General features: G+C 41.2%; 1 long non-coding RNA gene across 6 annotated transcripts; it reads left to right on the top strand.

Annotated features, from left to right (window-relative positions):
• The first annotated feature begins 2,435 nt into the window (after positions 1-2,435).
• LOC108873836 (uncharacterized) lies at positions 2,436-5,761 on the top strand. 6 transcript variants are annotated; one of them, XR_007811330.1, is made up of 5 exons: positions 2,436-2,489; positions 2,600-2,690; positions 2,900-2,976; positions 3,177-4,488; positions 4,659-5,761. It is a non-coding gene; the product is annotated as an uncharacterized LOC108873836 (long non-coding RNA). The 6 variants fall into 6 exon arrangements; XR_007811331.1 differs by having other exon boundaries at positions 2,626-2,690; XR_007811328.1 differs by lacking the exon at positions 2,436-2,489 and having other exon boundaries at positions 2,496-2,690; positions 3,177-4,114; positions 4,197-4,488.
• Positions 5,762-7,602: the final 1,841 nt, after the last annotated feature.

The raw sequence follows: 7,602 nt of genomic DNA on the forward strand, positions 1-7,602 counted from the left end.
GCAATGTGGACACAGGCGCAGACAGGAGGCAGAGGCAGAGTTACCAAAATCAAGGTCCTTTAATCAAACGAGGTCGGTACACAGGAGGGCAAACAGAGAAAGCAACGGTACAAAAAGGACTAGAGCTGAGGCAAGGTCAAAAAACACAGGCGAGGGTCAAAACCTCTGACACTAAATACACAGGAGCAGGGCAGACAATGAGACACAGGTGAACCACATTAGGGCAGGGTAGGTAATCAACAGGAGGAGGGAGCACAGAAGGAAGGGGAAGACAAGACACCTGAAACAAGAGGGAGGTAGTGATTACAAAATAAAACAGGAAATAAAACAAACAACAACAGAACTACAAAAGAAAAGCCCTGGCTCAGAACTGACACCCTGACATAAAGTGCCTTTAAAAAGCAGAATATTGCAGCAAGTTTATGATCTTAAAGGAATATTGTGATGAAATGGTATTGTCATTATTTACTGTATGATTCAAAGTAACTCAAAAGAAAACCTGTGTTACATGTCATTGTGTGAGAGTAGATGTTTGTGTTCACTGCATATAAAGCATGCTTTTGTATAATGCTTATTAAAGTGAGAGTCACAGAAAAGGTGAGGCAAAGGTTGGCAGGAGTTATCTCATCGTCTGCTTTGAAGAATGACTGGGACTGGCAGGAAGTAGAACATGTCTCTGTGTGGTCCAGCACTGCACTGTAGCAGTACAGCTTTGTACACAGAAAGATGTACGTGTATATATACACTGTAATGCTGTATATATACATGTACATGTTTCAGTAGCTGTATAGAACTGCTGTAAAGCAGAGCAGTTGTACAACCATACAACTGCTTAAAAACACAGCAGTTCTATACAGCTACTGAAAGTTTTGGCCTGTGTATTTACCAACCCAGACCCAAAACCCACCCTGATAAATACACAGGCCAAAACACAAGGGAAGCATAACTCACTGACATATAGTTACCTGCAAGATTATATGACCTATAACATTATCCAATACTCTTAACAGTCCTGATTACCAGTTAAACAGTAAAATTAGGTTTCCTAACAGTTACATTAGTTAGTTTTGGACAGTTAAATTAGTTCAACAACAATGTTACCTAAAAACTACAACATGACCCTCACTGTATTTACCTTACCTTACTCACTGGAGGAACCTGAACAGAATACATCACTGTGACAATATTTTACCAAGTGACATACAAAGACAGTGTTAGGGTTGAGGGATAAAAATGATAAGCACTTTGTCAAACATTGTGTTATTCCTCACAAAGAAACCTTGCAGTTTGTTATTTTATAGGAGTCCTCTGGTCCTCCCTCCCTCCCTCACAGCCTCAGTGAGGCTGGAACAGCCTGTGGTCTGGCTGTATAGAGGACCCCCGAATTTAGATCATATTAAACTGCTATGACTGTCTTCTCAAACCAAACTGTTATTAGAACATTTAACTCTCTTTCATCATTATCACTTAGTCTATACTCCACTGTAGTATGCTTTTTAAAACTCACTGTTGTGCTCTACTTTTCTCACAATTTCACACAAAGTTCTCATAAACTACTTTCTCAGATCTCTGCACTGAAAATGTGGATTTTAGATTCAAATCATTTGCATTTTTCTTTACCTTTCAGACTCAGCTGACAGTACACAGTACACAGGGTCGTGATAGCTGTAATAGGTTTTCATCACACCAGAATGGAGACATCTCTGTTGTTGTGAGATGAAGATCAGGTCCAGCAGTGTGTTCTTCTCTGTGGTTGCAGCAGTGATGAGTTGTGCGTATCCTTGCGTAGCCACAAACTCAAGGTCAGTTACATTATGAACATACTGTTTCTCATGAACCTGAATGTTGTCTTTGACATAAACAGCAACTCCACCATCACTTCTGCTGGCCATCTGAGGGAACTTTGTGTAGGACGGGTGTCTGTTGCATTTGAACATGTTGTAACCTTGTAGGTGGAGACTCTCAGCAACAAAGGAGCCCTGTAGGTGAGTTTCTGTGAGACACAACACATCTGCCAGACACATATCAACATCCTGCTCATTATCAGGCTCATGTTCTGCCTCATGAAGTGCACCATTGTCCAACCTGTCAATTTCCATTAGATGATCCTCATTCATTATCATCATCATCATCATCATCAGGGAGTGTGGGGTCACACAGCTCAGCCTCATCTCTGATACTTATGTCCTCATACTGTGGGTGAATGTGTTTCAGTTTATTCAGGGCCTGTAGCAGTTTAGACCAGGTGACAGTCTGGAACAGCTGATGACCTCTGTAACACAATCGTCTCTTCAGTTTGACTCTCAGGACTTGAGACTCACTTCTCAGTCTGGGTAACGCTTCAACTGTTTCCTGCACCTCAGATGGGACACACACCACATTACCATGTATTGCTCTCTGTCTGCCTTTGGGAAGTGAGATGATCTTAGTAAATAGAAAACACTTGGCGATCAGATGTCTCTCCAAAATGTTGAGGTCACACAGCTCAGGTGGAATATCAACAAGCTCCATGTTGTTGGCTACAGCCAGAGAGGGCATGGCTCCTTTTTAAGATGATCATGACAGGTGTGACAGATCCATTCATCCTTTCTCTCATCAGGAACTTTACACTGTTCATTTCTGCAGCCGTCATCACAAACATGAACATATTTTCCTGTCAGACATTCAGCAGCCACTTCTACAGTGCAGACGTAAGTGGGGTTTGTATGTGATCTGAAAACAGATATGGCCTCTTTGATCAAACTGTGGTCACTTTCTGGGGTTTGTCTGTTTATCCGTCTGTATTTCCTCTTTATTTTCATGGCACATCTCATGCTGTGCAGAATTTTAAATGCAAGATTGTTGTTATATCTGTCTCGCATTATTAGTTTCATGAGTTGTCTGTGTTTTATCCTGAAAGATTGATCATGAGCATAACGCTGAGTGACATAAGATTACTGCTTCTGCCTGAATTCTTCAGTTTCCCTGTATCTTTTGGTGAAGTATTGATTTTCTTATTATTTATTGATTTTCTCTGATGAAAACTGTCATCTTCTCTGAATCTTTCAGTACAGATTTTTTTCTGCTCTTTGTATGTTTTGGTAAAATACTGTTTTTGTTTCTGTCTGAAGTTGGAATTGCTGTGATAGCGGTTGGTGATGTACTGCTGTTTTTCTTGTCTGAATCCTTCATTACAGTATTTGTGTCACAACTGAACTAGGACGTGAACCCAAATGCACAACTCAGACTCAAAAGTACGAAATGAACAAATCTTTAATAGACAAAGTAACAACAGAAAATCACTCACAAGGAGGCAAAAACTATGAAACAAACAAGGCAAGACAAGGGATCAAAAACTTGGTGTGACTGGAACTCGAGGTGCAGGCTGGCTTGTCTCTCTGAATGAACAGGACAAACCAGCACAGGACAAAGGGAGACACAGACTCTAAATAGACACAAGGTAAGGGGGAACAGGTGGAGACAATCAGGGCGGGGCAAGCAATCAGACAGGAGGGAAACACATGAGGGGAAGAGGCAAGTGACCTGAAACGAGAGGAGAGTAAGATTTCAAAATAAAACAGGAAGACACAAGACAACATGAAGACAGGACAACACAGCAGTGAGTTAACATAATTTCTTGGACATGACAATTTGTTGCTTGAATAAGATTTCTTTTTGACTATATGATTCATTAGAAGAATACTTTTCCTTCTCTTTTCTTTTTTGGTTTGCTTTTCTTTTTGGTGCTTTCCTTGAGATCATTAGTCTCCTCTGAAATGTTCTCCTTTCATTTTTACCAAGTTTGACCAGTTTAGAGGAGAGGTCATGTGAGACTTTATCAGACAGATCACTGGCAGCAGGTTTTATCAGTGGAACAGTTGAGAGTGATTCTTTGTGAGGAGCATCATGTGCTGTGACAGAATTAAAGCTGAACTGGCTCAATGGTTGTGGTTCAGTTTCCATACTTTATGCTTCATGTAACATGTCATCAGAGAGGTCAGTGACCACAGTGTTTGTCTTTGGAGCATCAACCACAACAGGACTGGGAGTTGTAGTCTGAGTGTCTGGGATGGCTTCACTCTGATTGGCTGTGTTCTCACTGTGAAACTCCACAGGCTTCAGCTCATAGTTACAGGTGGACTGTGTACCAAAGCTCTTGTGACACATTTTGATGCTGTCAATCATGTCACTGATATGTGTGAATGTCACCATGACAGCTTTACCAGCAAACAGTGACGGCAAACCATCCTCTCCTCTGGGGTGTGGGTCAAAGAAACCGTACCTGCCTGATCTGGTTCTGAACACTGCCATACACAACCCTGTCATCAACAGCAAGGCATACTGCACATCTGACAGCAGACAGCTCAGTCCAGCCTCCAGGTCCAGAAAACTGTCCACAGCTCCAGGTAAAGGATCTCCTAATGTGCCGTACCGGGAAAGTAGTGTTTTGTCAGCATGAAACACGTGTCTGCGTGCTGGGACTAAATCTGGGAGCTCATCAGTGGTGAGGTGAGCGTGCTGAGGAAACATCTGTCTTACCTGTTTATACAACACATTACCTTTATCCAAAACACGGTCGAGGTCTGTGCTGGTGATGTTTTCATTCTCATGAAGGAATGCTAGAAAGGTGAGAGAGTTACAGGTACACTGCTGGTTTCTGTATCTGCTGTATTTAATAGAAGCCTGGCTGCAGGACGCTCTGACACGATGTTCACCAGGCTGATCTCCCACGTTCACACTGTCTGTACGAGGAGGTCCTGCCACACATGAAGCATCTCTCTGACGCTGTGTCTGTACCATGTCAGCATAAGATGGTTTTCTTGAAACATGGTGTTCACCTCTGTGCTTCACCTGGTGCATCTGAACAGACTCTGCTACACACAGAGTTTCACTGTAACGTCCTCTCTTCACAACATCAGCGTACGATACCTGTGGTACACACACTGCATCACGTTGACCTGCCTGGTTTACAGCTTCAGCAGGAGACACCACAGACTCTCTCACCAAGTCTCTGCTCTGAGGACCAGGACCTTCTGCTTGTTCACATGGTGCTGCACACTGAGACTCCCTCTGCTGCTGCCACTGTAGCTTTGTAGCTTGAGACCTTTTACACCTTTTACCTTGGCATCGTTGTTGTTCTCCAAAACCACAGTTATCGCTCTTGTATATATATTTACACAAACCACACACTAACAGGATTACACATTAGGGATTGTGTTTCAAGGCTTTCTGTAGAGACTGACTATAAATGTTTAACAGCGTCTTAGATCAAACTACGAGTTTCAATGAGGCTATTCAGTAACAAATCAGAGAATAAATTAATGCTTTAACTAAAAGTTAGGTATCTTTTATATGTGACAGTTAATATTCAGAATCAATAACACAGGTGTGGTAGTGTGGTGTGAGACGAGTGCCTCTGGTAACAGGATTTAGCCACATGTTGATTCAGTCACAGTCAGGAACATTGAGTCTGTAGACCAGGACCAAATAAATCCAGATCCTCCTTTTTATTTCAATGTCAACAGGTTAAACAACAACAAAACACTTGTATACAGTGAATATTTGGAAAATTGTGGGCGTGCACCAATATCTGCAGTCAACACAAACCTGAGTACAAACCTCTGAGCAGCAGGCCAAAATTAGTAGACAGGAACAGAGGTCTACATACAGTGCTCTTCTGCTATCATTTATTTTTTCAAATATAATAAAGACAGCACTGTATCCCAACAGTAATTTTTATTTTTTTAGTCGATATTTATACAATACACCAAATTTTGTATCTACGGATAACTATATATATATATATATATATATATATATATATATATATATATATACATATATATATACATATATATCTTGAATGAATGATGTTTTAAACTCAATGTCCAAATCAGTTCTGTGAAAAATATGTATCTCCTTAAGTTTCAATTAGTAATCAGGTTTTGTCCAATTAGAGATTTTTCACTGTTTATGCCAAACTTGATAAATATATTAATCTATAAATGATTATTGCCAAATGCAAAGATCAAATGATGTTTGGGAGAGAGACAGGACAGACAGAGTGTGAGAGCAGAGAACCTCTCAGTCACAATGAAGTAAGATCAGGTATGCTGTTACCAGAGTTTCACTTGAGATTCACAGTGTCCATAAACACATATTAGGAAGCCAAAGCCCTGACAATCCAGAGTTCAGGCCAGGAGACAGAGCTGCAATCTTACACGCTTCTCTGAGCCTCCTTTAGAGCAGTCACCCCTCCATTACCCCATAGAGACTGTGTCTGCCCCATTTAAATGAACTAAATCGAAGGTCAACAAAAGAGGAGTTAGTCATAATAATCTAATAAAAATCAGCACAGCCAATTCAAATGTTCAGCAAAATAAAATAATTAAATGTGGATTACTCAATATCAGATCTCTCTCATCCAAAGCTGTACTAGTTAATGATCTGATATCAGATCACCATCTTGATCTATTCTGTCTGACTGAAACCTGGCTGTGTCAGGATGAGTATGTTAGCCTGAATGAATCCACCCCCCCCAGCCATATTAATACTCACATTCCCCGGGACACCAGCCGTGCTGGTGGAGTCGCAGCCATTTTCAATTCCACTTTACTAATTAACCCTAAACCTAAACTCAATTACTGTATAACTCATTTGAAAGCCTTGTTCTTAGTTTGTCCCACCCAAGGTGGAATTATATTAAAGCCAGTTCTATTTGTTGTAGTGTACCGTCCTCCTGGTCCATACTCTGATTTCTTATCTGAATTTTCAGAGTTCCTGTCGAGTTTGGTTCTTAAAACAGATAAAGTTATTATTGTAGGCGACTTCAATATTCATGTTGATGTCAACAATGACAGCCTTAGCTCTGCTTTTTCTTCACTACTAGACTGTATTGGCTTCTCTCAGTGTGTAAATAAACCCACTCACTGTTTCAGTCACACTCTCGACCTTGTTTTAGCTTATGGTATTGATATTGAACATGTAACAGTCTTCCCACACAATTCCATTCTATCAGAGCACTTTTTAATCACTTTTGAATTCATATTGCTGGATTATGTATTATCAGCAAAAAACATCCTGACTAGAAATATTTCTGATAATGCAGTAGTTAAATTCAAGGAAATGATTCCCACTAACTTAGGTCCAGTGCCTCATCTTAATTTAGCAGAAGCTACTCCCTCCCAGCTTGATCATCTTGTAGACAGTGTTGCAGACTCACTACGTACAACTTTAGACTCCACTGCCCCCCTAAAAATGAAAACAATAACGTAACAATAAGTAAGGCTGGGGTGAGAGATGATACTGCAGATGAAGTGGCTGGTGATTTGGTGAAGGATGTGGGTGAAACAGGTGTGGGGAGAGAGGCAGGTGAGGTTCCTGGTGAAGTGGGCAAGAAAAACCAAAGGGCAGGTGAACTTGAAGAGGTAGGTGAACCAGGTGAAGTGGAAGAGGCAGGTGAGGCTGTAGGTGAGTTGGGTGAGGTTAGTAAAGTAACAGGTGAGCTGTATGAAAGAGTTGAGGTCGCTGGTGACCAGGGTGAAGCAGGTAAGAAAGGAGAGGCAGGTGAGGTGACAGGTGAGTCATGTGAGGCAGGTAAAGTAACAGGTGAGCTGTGTGAGG

The sequence above is a fragment of the Lates calcarifer genome, unplaced genomic scaffold, assembly GCF_001640805.2.
Source record: "Lates calcarifer isolate ASB-BC8 unplaced genomic scaffold, TLL_Latcal_v3 _unitig_5137_quiver_1989, whole genome shotgun sequence".
Classification (NCBI taxonomy): domain Eukaryota; kingdom Metazoa; phylum Chordata; class Actinopteri; family Centropomidae; genus Lates; species Lates calcarifer.